This window comes from Cervus canadensis, chromosome 1 (assembly GCF_019320065.1).
Source record: "Cervus canadensis isolate Bull #8, Minnesota chromosome 1, ASM1932006v1, whole genome shotgun sequence".
Taxonomy (NCBI): domain Eukaryota; kingdom Metazoa; phylum Chordata; class Mammalia; order Artiodactyla; family Cervidae; genus Cervus; species Cervus canadensis.
Window position 1 is genome coordinate 4,607,486 of NC_057386.1, and position 14,567 is coordinate 4,622,052.

General features: G+C 51.2%; 1 protein-coding gene across 4 annotated transcripts in view; it reads right to left on the reverse strand.

Annotated features, from left to right (window-relative positions):
- Positions 1-14,567, reverse strand: part of LOC122431083 — a 156,571-nt gene that overhangs the window by 38,879 nt on the left and 103,125 nt on the right. Inside the window, exon 1 of one of the 4 annotated variants that reach the window (XR_006266481.1) lies at positions 3,024-3,035. The exons of the other annotated variants lie outside the window; for them this stretch is intronic. The gene's annotated coding sequence lies outside the window, so the exon portion shown is untranslated. Of the gene's footprint in view, positions 1-3,023; positions 3,036-14,567 lie in introns of those variants that run through there. 4 annotated transcript variants of the gene reach the window in all.

A 14,567-nucleotide genomic window follows, 5' to 3' on the forward strand; every position in this document is an offset into this window, starting at 1 on the left:
GGTGGCACTAGTGGTAAAGAACCCGCCTGCTGACGCGAGAGGCATCGTAAGAGATGCAGGTTCCATCCCTGGGTTGGGAAGATCCCTGGAGAAGGCAGTGGCAACCCACTCCAGTACTCTTGCCCAGAGGATCCCACAGACAGATGAGCCTGGTGGGCCACAGCCCGCCGGGTCACAAAGAGTCGGACATGACTGAGGCGACTTGTCACACAAACATGCACGCACTGACTGCCCGGGGGCTTGGAGCCTGATGCAGAAACTGGACACAGCCCGACTGCACAGTGCATAGGAGGTGTGCGTGCACACACACACATGTACACACACAGTACACACACAGTACACACACATGTACACACACATGTACACACGCACATACAGACACACATGCACACACATGTACACACGTACACAAATACACACAGCACACACATACACGCACATGTGCACACACGCGCACACACACGCACACACACAAACATACATGCGCGCACACATGTACACACGCGTACACATGTAAACACGTGCGAACACACATGTACACGCACGCACACACATACATGCACACACATATACACACAGACACACATATGCACACACATATACAGAGACACACACATACATACACACATGCATGCGCACACATACACACATGCACACACATATACACACATACACACACATGCACGCACATACATGCACACATACACACATGCACGCACATACACATATGCACACACATGTGCACGCACACACATGCACACTTACACGCACGCACACACCTACACAATACATACACACATACACATGCACACACACATACATGCACACATACATATACACACAGACACACACATATGCACACACCTACACACACGCATACATACACACACATGCACACACATATACACACATACATACACACACACACACAGAGGCTGTCAAGCTGTGCCTTATACCAAGGAACACGAGCAAGCAAAGTTTTATCAACTTCAGGGGCTGAAGGGTCAAACCCAGAGCTGGGGCAGAGATCAGGTGCGCCTGTCACCCTAGTTTCAGAAGATGTGGGCGGCATTTCCATTTACGTAGGCACAGGCGTCAGTAGAAACTGCAGCACCACTAGTTTCCAGAAACACTTGGTACACACTCCAGTCCTTCCACCTGCCTGTTCAGAGACTCCACAGCTATCTCACACTCTTGTAAATTCCCAGTTATGTCTGTACTATTAGATTATCCCTAGGAGGTTGGATGCCCCTTGAAGGCACGGTCCATCCCCACTCATCTTTTCACGCTGTGGGATTAACGTAAAACCTTTCAGTTCCACCTTAAGAAATCCCGCTTCCCCAAACCTCCTCTGCTGAGGAAGATAATTCTACTGCCTTATATGAAGGAAGACCTGGGGCTGAACGAGTCTGCCACCATCACATTCCATGTTATTTCCAATGAATAACGGGCAAAATTTTGCACCATAAGGTCAAGGGACTGTTGAGAAAAAAAATAGGAATCTGGCGATCTCACCACTGGGCATATACCCAAGGGACTCAGAATTTAAAAAGACACATGTACCCCAATGTCCATCGCAGCACCATTTACAATATCTAGGGCATGGAAGCAGTCTAAACGTCCACCAACAGATGGATAAAGAAACTAGTACACATACACAATTACTCAGCCATAAAAAGGAAAGCATTTGAGTCAGTTCTGATGAAGTGTATGAAACTAGAGCCTATTATACAGAGGACCTCACTTGGATATAAGGTTGCTGCAGATGTTATTGTTGTTGTTTAGTCACTAAGCCATGTCCGACTCTCTGCCACCCATGGACTGCAGCACGCCAGGCTTCCTTGTCCTTCACTCTGTCCCAGAGTTGCTCAAGTTCATGTCCATTGAGTCAGTGATGCCATCCAACCATCTCATCCTCTGTCGTCCCCTTCTCCTCCTGCCCTCACTCTTTCCCAGCATCAGGGTCTTTTCCAATGAGTCAGCTCTTTGCATCAGGTGGCCAAAGTATTGGAGCTCCAGCTTTAGCATCAGATCTTCCAGTGAATATTCAGGGTTGATCTCCTTTAGGATGGACTGGTTGGATCTTGCAGTACATGACTCTCAAGAGTCTTCTCCAACACCACAGTTCAAAAGCATCAGTTCCTCAGTGCTCAGCCTTCTTTATGGTCCAACTCTCAGATCCATACGTGACTACTGGAAAGACCATAGCTTTGACTAGATGGACCTTTGTCAGCAAAGTGATGTCTCTACTTTTTAATACACAAACTCATACCTCCTCTTAAGTTAGTTTGCTAGTTTGTCAACTGTATTTTGAACCCCTGAATCTCCTTACAGGGCAGGAAATACAGACTTACTTGCAGAAGAATTTGTGTTCATTTAGAGATGGGCACAGATGACAAAAAATACCCCCAAAACAAACAAAACCCTCCACACCATCTGTGTTTATATACATTTTTATATGTTTGCCACGATTGCATCTTTGCAAATTGCATAAAATTAGGTATCTGCTCACTGCTTTCTCTTCCCTGGTTATCTACCCTCAGCCAGTCTCCAGCTGTGAAATATGGAGGCTCGGCCTTGGAATAAAAAGGAGGACCCGGGTGGAGCCAAAGTCGGGTTTAGAACAAGGTTGTCCCAGCACAGGTGTTACCAGCTAGACCTCAGAGCCTGTAGGATTCACTCTCCTTCCTGGAGAAAATGCCGTGAGCCTCTCACACCAACTGGGACTTTGAACCAGAAGGCTCTGGTTATTCAAAGATGCCTGGAGAAGTCTCCAAAATTCCCAGCTTGTGGGCATCTGAGAATTCATGACCAGATGCAGACTCTCAATCTAAAGGCATGCTGTGGTGGGTGATGAAACCCTTCACCCTTTTGAGCCCCTCTGCAGAAAGCGCCAACCTGACAAGGTCACGAGATGAGCAGCTTTGCCGGTGACCAGGACCACCTCCCACACTGCCACGAGGATAAGGAACTAGAGATGCACCTTATGCCAACGTCACGTCAGAACCCAGACTTTCAGAAACCTCCCAAGAAGCCAGGACATTGCAATTCCATCTCTTCGGTTAAGAAAAAAACGCCCCTGCGATGATTCATCTCTGCTAAAAATGGCAAACTCATGATCTTGCTGGCATTCATTTCCCATCGAAAATAAATATACCATAATTCCGCATCTCTGATCACAACGGCAAGTTTGAGAGATCAACAATCAGGTTTGAATGTTAAAAGAAAATCCTTTTTCCCCTCTTCTTTGCCAGCAGCTGAGTATAAACGAGAGCCAAGAGAGATGCGGGAAGCCAGAGGGCACCACCAGTGCCCAGCGGCAGCCCTGTCTGCTCTGCCGTTTGCACTCGTCCTCAGCTCCCATCCTGGGGGTGTCCATTCAGATACTGCAGTGGCATCTTCTTGTCGTGGTTCAGTCGCTCAGCCGTGTCCAACTCTTTGCGACCCCATGTACTGCAACCATCTCATCCTCTGTCGTCCCCTTCTCCTCCTGCCTTCAATCTTTCCCAGCATCAAGGTCTTTTCCAATGAGTCAGTTCTTCACATCAGATGGCCAAAGTATTGGAGTTTCAGCTTCAGCATCAGACCTTCCAATGAATATTCAGGGTTGACGTCCTTTAGGATGGGCTGGTTGGATCTCCTTGCAGTCCAAGGGACTCTCAAGGGTCTTCTCCCACACTACAGTTCAAAAGCATTAGTTCTTTGGCACTCAGCCTTCTTTATGGTCCATAAAGGGCGTCAGATGACCTGCTGGGAGCTGGGGTTTCATCAGTGATAGATCAATCCAGCCTCTGCTTGTCCCACTGGCCTGTATTCCAGGCAGGTTCACGGAGCATAAACACAAGTAAACACAAACACTGGATAAATCATGAGGCTTCTAGGAAGAAAAAGAGAAGGATGCTCTGGGAGAGGGAGGCAGTTGACAGTGACATGAAGGCCCCTTGCAGGACACGATCTTCAGATGTTCACCTGGAGGGGAGGACTTACGTTCGCCCCGTGAGTGAAGGCAGGCTGCGGTCACCTCTGCCTGCGTTCTGGGGGTGACCGGGGTGGGCCCCAGCTCCAAGACCACACTGGGGAGAGTGGGCATGCTGAAACGGCGAGAACAAAGAACGGCTAGGCTTGCGAGGACACAACGCCCCTGAGTACACAGGGGAGCCCTCATTTTCACAGAACTGTAGACGCGACCTCAAGGCGAGGGCGGAAAGTCAGAGAGCCCTTGGAGAAGCAGTGCTTCCTTGCAGCACCTGCCGCTGAGCTGAGCTCACAGTGGGCTGGGAAGGACCGAGGCGGCAGGAGGAGCCTGTCCTTCTCTGGCTTGCTGGGCTCTGGGAAGGCATTGATGAGGGCCGCTGGCATGCCCACTCCACTTTTCACCAGGAGCGAAACGTGCTTAAAACTAACAGATAAATGAATAAAGGCTTCCTGACGGCTTGCCTCCTGTGGGGCTAACCTGTCCGAGTCAAGACTGGGAAGTCCCTCTGCTGCTCGGTCGCTGGGGCTCAAAGTCCTCTCCTCCTCTGCCCCACCCATCAATGGAAAAGTACTGGCATGTCCGCGGCTGGGTTTCCTCCAGGGGTCCCTGCAGGGGCCCGGTTTGTGCCCCCTCTACCAGCCCTCCCCCGACAGGGAAGCCCCAGCCCACAGGCCTGAGCTCTAACTTTCCTCTCTGGCCCGCCTGGTTTCACACCCTCGAACAACCCTGCCCGAATAACCAAGCAGTCAAGCGGGGCCAGGAGCCAGGAAATATGCCTTGAAAAGCAGCGAGCACTTCAGCTCCGACCGTTGGCAGCTTGGCTGGGACGCTGCCCAGCGCCGACAAGGAACACGGTGACCCGGGGGTGCAGGGTGGGGTGGAGGGAGGCAAAGCCCCCACGCCCCGTAAAATAACAGCGGACAGTCAAGTGCCCCAGGAGCGCAGGGTGATCCTGATGGAGGCGCTTCCCAGGGAGACAGACAGTGCTGGCCGGGCAGGCAGAGGGGGACGCTAGGGCCCTCGGGCTTTTCTTCGGAAGGCAACACAGTGGGCTGGCCGGGCGCGCACCTGGGCCCGGGGTGGGGGGGCAGGCTGAGCCCTCCAACACTTGTTCAGTGTTCCCCGACCTGGCAGCCCCGAGCTCCTCGCCGGCAGCGGGCAGGCTTTCTCCTCCTTGGGGGGCCACGCCCTCCCCAGGCACAGATTCCCTCCAGCCAAGTGTTTGGTCCAAGCCCCCCGGGCTCTGACCACAAAAAGCGCCCTTTTCTTTGGCGGGCTCTCACCTCGGACGTGAGGCACCCCAGAGCCAAACCGCCTGCTAAAAGGACATCCCCAGAACATTTCTTTCGAGTCAGAGGGTCCGTGGCTGTTGGCCACCAACAGCACATCCTTCCCCTCCATCCCCCCCGCGTCCTGGGGCCTCCAGAATGGCTCCCTGGGCCCCTGCCCTCTTTACGCCCCGAGAGCAGACACCTAAAGACGCTGCTGGCTCACGCAGGGGGCTCCTGGCCGACCCAGAGCGGGCCGGGCAGGTTTCCGGTCAGAGCCAAGCTGTCCAACAGAGTTGCACGTCAGTGCCGCTGTACCCATTCCAACATTTCAGTAAAACTGCAAAAAAAAAAAAAATAATAATAATGGCAACACCCTTCCCCAGGGATTGAGAGGGACAGGGGGTGAGGGGTGGGGTGGGGTGGGGAGACTCCAGCCTCCCCTTGAAACACTCCAGTGTGCTCTTGGAAACATTCCACCCGTATAGTGGGAGAAAAAGACATTCTTCACGCGAGTTTAGAGGATTTTTGTTATTAAAAAAAAAAAAATTTTTTTTTTTTTTAGGTCATACAGAACCTGGTTGTGAAAGGAAAAGAAAATGCCAGCCCTGTTTGACAGGCATCAGATTTATGACCGTTTTTTAAAGCCTCAAGTACGTCACGAGAATCGGCCCACCCACCGTCCTGCCCCTACTGTAAACACGGCCGGGGCCCCTTCCCGCCCTCGCTCTATCGAATCTGCGGTCCCTCACCTCTGAACGGCCCTTGTTCCCTCGCCTTGGCCTCCGCGGGACTAAAATGATGCCTGGCCATATATATATGGAGGGTACACCGTGCAGCTCTCTGGACTCAACCTCCAAGACAAACAGGGCCGACTCACGCCTCCACCGTCTGCAGGCAGGCCGCAGATGTTAATAAACACGGTTGGGGTTTACGGTCCGCCCATCGGGTTCTCCATCCATTTTACACCCGACAAGTCAGGAGACCGTTGTGTGTGGTTTTTTTTTTTTCTTTCCCCTTTCCCTCGTCTCTTAACATACGAACTCAGTAAACTGTTGTCAGGCTTGGCGATAAATTTATGAATTTTGGCCTCCAGATGTGGCTGGAAATAAAAGTAAACATAGGGAGCGAGCCACTGCGTTTCAGGTCTGTGCCCGGTGAAGCTGAGTCTGCAAAAAAGTACCAGGGCGGAAAGAGACTCGTTTGCCCTTTTCAACGAGACACCAGGATATCTGAAAGGTAGGGACGCCATTCAGAGCAGGAAAGAGACGCCAATTTTAGAAAACTGGAAACTTTAGGGTGAGGATTAGAGTGCAGAGATTTGCATCCCTATTCAGTGAGAGTGAAAGTGTTAGTCGATCAGGGGTGTCCAAGTCTACGTGACCATGGACTGCAGCCTGCCAGGCTCCTCTGTCCATGGATTCTCCAGGCAAGAGTACGGGAGTGGGTTGCCATGCCCTTCCCCAGGGGATCTTCCCGACCCAAGGACTGAACCCAGGTCTCCTGCACTGCAGATGGACTCCACTGTCTGAGCCACCAGGAAAGCCCACTCAGTCATTCAGAACTGAACCCCTCCCTGGGACCAGGACACAAGCCTGTCGGAGAAAGTCTTCAGATGAGAAAAAACTGGAAAAAAGCAAAAAAAACCACCTTTCATGAGATCTTCTTTCCCAGTACCACCTATCCAGGAAGAATCGAAGACAGGGGAGTGTTCAGAGAAGACGCAAAGGGTCAAGAGTATCCTGACAGGCCGGTCAGTTCCAATCAGGAACCAATAGGTTGTACCGGATTGATACAGACTGACGTTAAGTCAGAAAGAGAAAAACAAATATGTATCAACACATATGCGGGGAATCTAGAAAAACAGTACAGATGAACCTATTCCCAGGGCAGGAAAAGAGACGCAGATGTGGAGAACGGACGTGCAAAAATGGAGGGGTGGTGGGAGGAAGGGAGGGGAGACGAATCAGGAGATTAGGATCAACATATATATACTCAGTTCAGTTCAGTTGCTCAGTCGTGTCCGACTGTCTGCGACCCCACGGACTGCAGCGCGCCAGGCCTCCCTGTCCATCACCAACTCCTGGAGCTTGTTCAAACCCATGTCCATTGAGTCAGTGATGCCATCCAACCATCTCATCCTCTGCCGTCCCCTTCTCCTCCTGCCCTCGGTCTTTCCCAGCATCAGGGTCTTTTCAAATCAGTCAGCTCTTCGCATCAGTCAAAGGATACATACACTGTGGTGTGTGAAATAGCTAGCTGGTGGGAACCCGCTCCAAGCAGGGGGCGCTCAGTTCAGGGCTCTGCGATGACGGAGATGAGGGGGATGGGGTGGGGAGACCCATGAGAGAGGGGATACGTGTATCCTTACAGCTGATTCACGGTGTTGGGCAGCAGGAACTAACACAACATTGTAAAGCAATTACACTCCAGATTAAAAGGGGTGGGGGAGGGCACTCGAAGGCTTTTCAAATCAGAAATCCAGCTGACCTAACCAGAGTAAGACGAAGGACAGAAAATACCATCCACACCTGAAAAGGGCCGTGTGTTATAACTTGGCATTTCTTATGCTTTCTCTTTGGAAGAAAAAGAGAGAGAGAGATGGGGCCTGAGGCCTAGCATTTGAGTGAAGTGAACACCACATATCTTTCTGGAGTGTGTTTGTTTTAGCCGAGTAATAAAACAAAAAAATTCATAAGGCAAAAGTTTTCTTGGTAACAATTCAGTAGAAATATTTGTGAAGTCATGATCAACTTGCACTTTGCTAAAGATGCTCCCCTCTGGAAATGGCTTGGCAAGGTGGGGACGATAGGCTGCAGTGTGTATTAACAGGGTGGGCAGTGGTCCTTACAAGCCCTCTTTGTTCCAGAGTAAAGGCCAGTAACTGACCTCCAAACATCAAGGAGCAGAACTACATGTGCCTGAAGACTGGATCCAGGAAGCCACTGGGAACCGAATCTTTGGAGAGAGGTCATTAGCAATACACTAAAAGAAATTCATTCAGGTTTTCCAGCAATGGATTTTATATCTTGTTTTCTTTTTTAACTGGGACTCTAAGATGAACTTATTTTTTTTTTTTTTTTGCCAACAAAGGTCCATCTAGTCAAAGCTATGGCTTTTCCAGTAGTCATGTATGGATGTGAGAGTTGGACTATAAAGAAAGCTGAGCGCTGAAGAATTGATGCTTTTGAACTGTGGTGTTGGAGAAGACTCTTGAGAGTCCCTTGGACTGCAAGGAGATCCAACCAGTCCATCCTAAAGGAGATCAGTCCTGGGTGTTCATTGGAAGGACTGATGCTGAAGCCGAAGCCCCAGTACTTTGGCCACCTGATGCAAAGAACTGACTTATTTGAAAAGACCATTATGCTGGGAAAGATTGAAGGCAGGAAGAGAAGGGGACAACAGAAGATGAGATGGTTGGATGGCATCACTGACTCAATGGACATGAGTTTGAGTAAACTCTGGGATTTGGTGATGGCCAGGGAGGCCTGGCGTGCTGCAGTCCTTGGGGTCGCAGAGTTGGACACAACTGAGCAACTGAACTGAACTGAAGATGAACCTTAAAGAATTTTTTCTATGGATAAGAAATCACAGGACCATCAAGTTATATCCCCGAGAAGACCCATGAAAGCTCTATTATCAATTCTCTGCTGCTGTACTCCAAGGTAATCAGGGGCTGAAGGCATGGAGCTAGTTGGCTCAGCTTACAGACCTATGTGTGCATGCTCGCTGCTTCAGCGACACTCTGATGCTATGGACTGTAGCCCACCAGGCTCCTCAGTCCCTCAGATTCTCCAGGCAAGAATACTGGAGTGGGTTGCCACTTCCTCCTCCAGGGGGTCTTCCTGACCAGGGATCAAACCTGCATCTCCTGTGTCTCAAGCATTGCAGGCAATTCTTTACTGCTGGGCCACAGGGGAGGACCTTATACACCTGAAAAATGCTTTATTTAGCCTGATGTGTGCTTTAACCTTTTTTTTAAAAAAAATTAGGTGACAAGATGTAATGATGGGAGATTTTTTTAGGCTTTGCATAAAAATCTAGATTTCTGGATGGTCTTGAAAAGTGAGAAGATCCATCTTCCTCACACCTGTATTCCTACACAGGAACAGGTAACCAGAGTTGAAAAGCTGTCTCTTTAAGGCAGGGCATGGGCCCTCCAGTGTACTGCAACCCACACCACGCCAAAGCGCAAGCCGTAATCATTTGAGTTAACCTCCTGGACCCTGTAAGCATCCAAATTTGTAATTCCTGGTAAAAAATCATCTTCACGGTGCAGTTTTAATTCAGTCTTTCTCATGTGAATGTCAACAATGGACGTTGACCCGCTAAGCCCTTCCACATACGTGTGAGTAACACGGCCTGGTGAACAGGGAGGGCTTAATACCAGTTAAGTGTCCCTTACAGATGCCCCAGTGCGAGCCAGCAGAACTTCCAGTGCTGTGACACTCCAAAGCTCTTAACCACGGAACGACTTGAGCACATGTGTTAGATGTTTATAGTGAAAGTGAAAGTCGCTCAGTCCCGTCCGACTCTTTGCGGCCCCATGGACTATACAGTCCATGGAATTCTCCAGGCCAGAATACTGGAGTGGGTAGCCTTTCCTTCTCCAGGGGATCTTCCCAACCCAGGGATCAAACCCAGGTCTCCCACATTGTAGGTGGATTCCTTATTGTCTGAACCCCCAGGGAAGCCCAAGAATACTGGAGTGCGGAGCTTAGCCCTTCTCCAGCGGATCTTCCCGACCCAGGGATCAAACCGGGGTCTCCTGTATCAGAGGCAGATTCTTTACCAACTGAGCTCCCAGGGAAGCTGCTGCTTACCTAACAGCCGCCCAAAAGGACCCAAGAAAGCATCCAACAGACGTAAGGCATCTCCCCCTCCTCGCACATTTAAGTTACTGTCATACACAGATCACAGTATTAACGTATTCTCAGGGGGCCTAACATCCAGTAAGCGTGCATTTGTGTCCGGACACAAGAGCCAGTTTGAAGGAGCTCCCACTGGCAAATCAGGGACATTTTGGTACCAAAATAATTAAAGTAAGTAGTAAACCATTGAATAGTTAGTGAGCTCAGTGAATGGACAGGTACATAAATAAATGAAGAGGAGGGCGGTCTCTCACCAGCAGTGGAACACCAAGAACCAAGTGATAAATGCTGAGGAAGCACTAGAGGGGCAAGGCCACTGGCAACCATCGTGGTAAAGGCGGGTTCAGGCAAGCATCACCACCGGATGCCAATTCAGGTAGGAATTTCACTGAGGATCTTTGCATGACCTGAGAGTCTCCCCCGCAGACTATTCACTTGTTGCAAGGGAGAAAGAACATAATAGTCATACATGGGAGAACTCGGACAATACCAAACACGAACCATCAACATTTGCATCACCAGTTAGGACCAGGTGGATGCTGGGTACCTCCAGATGTGACACAATGAGAAAGACACCACAGCACCGAGCCAGGATTCCAGCCCAGAAAACAACCTGCATCTAATCACGAGGAAACTTCAGACACAACATGAGGACTTCTCCATTAAACGATGGAGGAGGGGGGAATGGCATCCTTTCAAAGTGTCCATGTCAATCATAACACATTCCCTTAAAGGCTGCAGAGCGCGGCGTACACACAAGACGTGCCAAGGAGTAAAACAGAGCTCTTGGTTTTGAAAAGCCCGCATTACAGGTAAACATTAGGTCATAGTGAGCAGCTAAATGAATGCCAAAAGGTAAAGAGATACTGATTTTAGCCTAAAACTTTACCCCAAAACTTACAAATGATTTCACCATGATGAGAAATGAGGATACCCACTGCATAGCATCATCTAGGGCCAAGAGGCCACTGGCCTTCACAGGCAATAAACTCGAGGAGGTGGACAGAAAAAAGGACACGAAGAGCTGACATGTGAAGAAATCTCAGGGTTAAGGATGCAAGTTTGGGAGTCATTTTTATTAACATGAAGGGTGTGTCAAAAACCACGGCAGTGGGTTGGAATTTATAGAGGCCAAGGGCCGACGTTCATCCATGAACAGAAGGCAGGATGAGAGGGCGTCTGAGGGTGGTCAGCATGCAGCAGTCAGGAGTGAACAGGGGGTCAAAACTAAGAAGACACAAGCAGATCTGAAGTGGTTTAGAGGTGCCCACACAGAAGACGTACGAACGCTGGAGCTGGGATTCCAAGAGGGAAGGATGGGTACGTGGTTAAAATCAGAAGCAGAATTCACAGCAATCCTGAGGCTGTCTGTGCAAGCAAAGAAGCAATGAAGTGGCCACGCCTGAGAAAAGTGTGAGGCTAAGAAAGGGCCTTATCCGTGGTCATAGACCGGGTCAGAGAGAGAAGCAGAGAGAAAAGAGGGAGTGATCATTTATGTGCATTTTCTCAGTCACAGTTGGGCTCTCAGCTCTGGAGAGAACCACAATCTAGGGCGAGAAGAAAGCCGTCAGGCCTTGGGAGGAACAGATGGGGAGGGAGAAGGCTGCAGCTTCAGTGTCAAGAAGGAACCGAGGATTTCCTCGGTGGCTCAGTGGCACCTGCCAATGCAGGGAACACAGGTTCAGTCTCCGGTCTAGTAGATTGAGATTGGGACCAATAGCTGGTCCCATGAGCCACAACTACTAAGCCTGCGACCTAGAGCAACAAAGAGAGCCCCCACTCACAACTAGAGAAAGCCAGCAACAAAGACCCAGGAGAGCCAAAAATAAAACAGTAAAGTAAGCAAACCTGGCCTTAAAACAGAGAGAAAGAACCGAACGGGTGAAGTTGAGGATGACAACATGAACAAACCTGACAGGCTGTGCTTCTGAGCACGCTCCCCTCCACTTGTGATGTGGGGAAGGACAGGGTTACATGGGACCAGGGAGAATGAGCACAGACCTGGGGGCTGGGGGGAGGCAGGAAGAGCCTGCGGACAACGGAGAAGGACGCGGTGGAGGCCAGGAGACAGCCTCCAGACGGGTGTCTGCATCCTGGTGGGAGCCCTCTCTCCTGTCTCCATCCCATTCTCTCCCTGAGGATCACTTACCTGGCTTGGGGAGAAACCATGGTAACAGGAAGCCCAAAGAAATGACTGAAATGCTAGGAGGACACCGAGCCGCACGGGGCCACGCTTCTGATTTCGGGGAAACTGGATCCTTCAGCAACAAAGGGCGAGGTGACAAGCGGGCCTCTGCTGACGGTTCCAACAACCGGACACGACCTTTGTGGGATGAGCAAGCTGGCTGCAGCCGTGGCCAGGCAGCAGATGGGAATCAACTGTGCCTGGGTTTCCAGTGTCCTGCTCGGGAGCTCCGGGAACGCTGAGCCCCATGCCAGGATCATCCTCTCCCCCCGGCCAGCTCCTCCCACCCCCGGCCTGCTCTCACAGTCCCCTTCACATCCGGCAAGCAGCAAGGGACCCAAGTGCACGCTGCTCCTGGGTCCTTGCTCTGCGTCCTTTTCCCCATCCACACCTGCGGCTCTGTAACTCTGGGATCACACAGGAGGGTGCTAGGGAATGAACACCATGTCCTCCCCACAAATTCACATGTTGAAATCCCAATCGCCAATCTGATGGTGTTTGGAGGTGGGGTCCTTTGGGAGGTAGTTATTTCATGAGGGTGGAGCCCTAATGATGGGAGTGTGTGTGTGTGTGTGTGTGTGTGTGTGCGCATGTAAGCGTGTGTGCATGCATGCGCGCGTTAAGTCATGTCCAACTCTTTGTGACCCCATGGACTGTAGCCCACCAGGCTCCCCTGTCCATGGAAGTTTCCAGGCAAGAATCCTGGAGCGGGCTGCCATTTCCTCCTCCAGGGCATCTTCCCGACCCAGGGATGGAGCCCGTGCCTCTTGCATCTCCTACACTGGCAGGCGGGTTCATTACCCCTGTGCCACCTGGGAAGCACCATAACGGGACTGGGGCCCTTATTATAAAAAGAGACAAGAATTAATCACCAAAAACTGGTCTATAAATCCAGGGTAAAATAAAGGCCTTCCTACCTTCCGGACAGGAATTTGCTTCTCTCTCTCTCTCTCCCTTCCCTCCTCTGTCCCTCCTTCTCTCCCCCTAAGTCTACAACGAGAAGACGTCTGTCTGTATACCGAGACCCTGACCACACTGGCCCTGTGCTCTTGGACGTCTCAGCCTCCAGAACCCTGAGAAATAGATGTTTGTCATCGAAGCCCCTGGTCTGTGATAAACTTTTGTTAGAGCAGCCAGAGTAGACCAAGACAAAAAGCAAAGGCTTCAGATGAACGCAGAACGGAGCTGGGAACGTCCACTCTGCCACAGACAAGACTTCAAGCAGCCCAGAATGTCCCCTGCCCTACGCCAGGTACACACGCAGATCTCCATGCCACGACACGTTGGTCCAATCCACACCTGGTGGCATTACCAACACAAACAAAAACACACCCTCACCCCCTTCCTCCAGCTCCGATCTGAGGGACATTTTCTGACTTGATTTATTGGAGCCCGCGGTGGGCAGTGTTCGAGGGCCAGCGTCACAGGACCCCATGTGGGGCCCACTGGAGCATCTCCCCCGAAGTGAAGGGACCCAGAGACCCACGGGGACCCACTGGCAGGCTTCCACACCTCTGGAATCCTGAAGATTTTACTCTTTTATTTTTTTTTAACCCTGGGGAAATGGTACGAGATGGCTGCTGTCACCCTGGTGCTTCTGCAGCCGAGCCCGTCCTGCTGGTCCTCTGCCCGGACCCCTCCCCGGCTCCCCTCCCGGCCAGGCCCAGAAGTGTCTGGGATGCGCGCAGAGGAAATGCCGCGGCGGCCACAGGCTCCCACAGCCTGCTCGCGCTCTGGTGGTCCTCGCCGGTGCGGTCACGGCTCGCGGCCAGACGCCCGCGGCCCTTACGCGCAGGTCCTGCCAACCACAGACGCTTTCAAACAGGGCCCATGAAAGGGCGCTTCAGCTCCAGCCCCCCTCCGACCGACATCCTGGGAGACACGGTCCGCAAGGAAAAATATTTTCTTAAAGTGACTCTCTGGTTTTGGAGGGATTACCTGCCATAGGGGAATTACTAATTTTTTCTTTTTCCTTTTTTTTTAAGGAAAGCATTGAGCCGCCACTGGAAGAGCAGCCCTCGGAGAGAAGGGAAAAGAAATGTCACCCTCCTCTCTGTCTCTCTCTCTCCAGACCCGCCTGAATTTGAGGTTTGGCTCAAACGCCCAGGCGGGGCCGGCCAAGAGAAAGGTGTGGTGCAGGCAAGGCCACGTCCAGGAGTCCAGCAGCCGTCAACTTGAATCCCAACCCAAACCTCACCTAACTTGGAACGCCGTGACCCACTTCATCTCGCTGGGCCTGGTGGCACCGCCCAGGGAGACTCAGGACT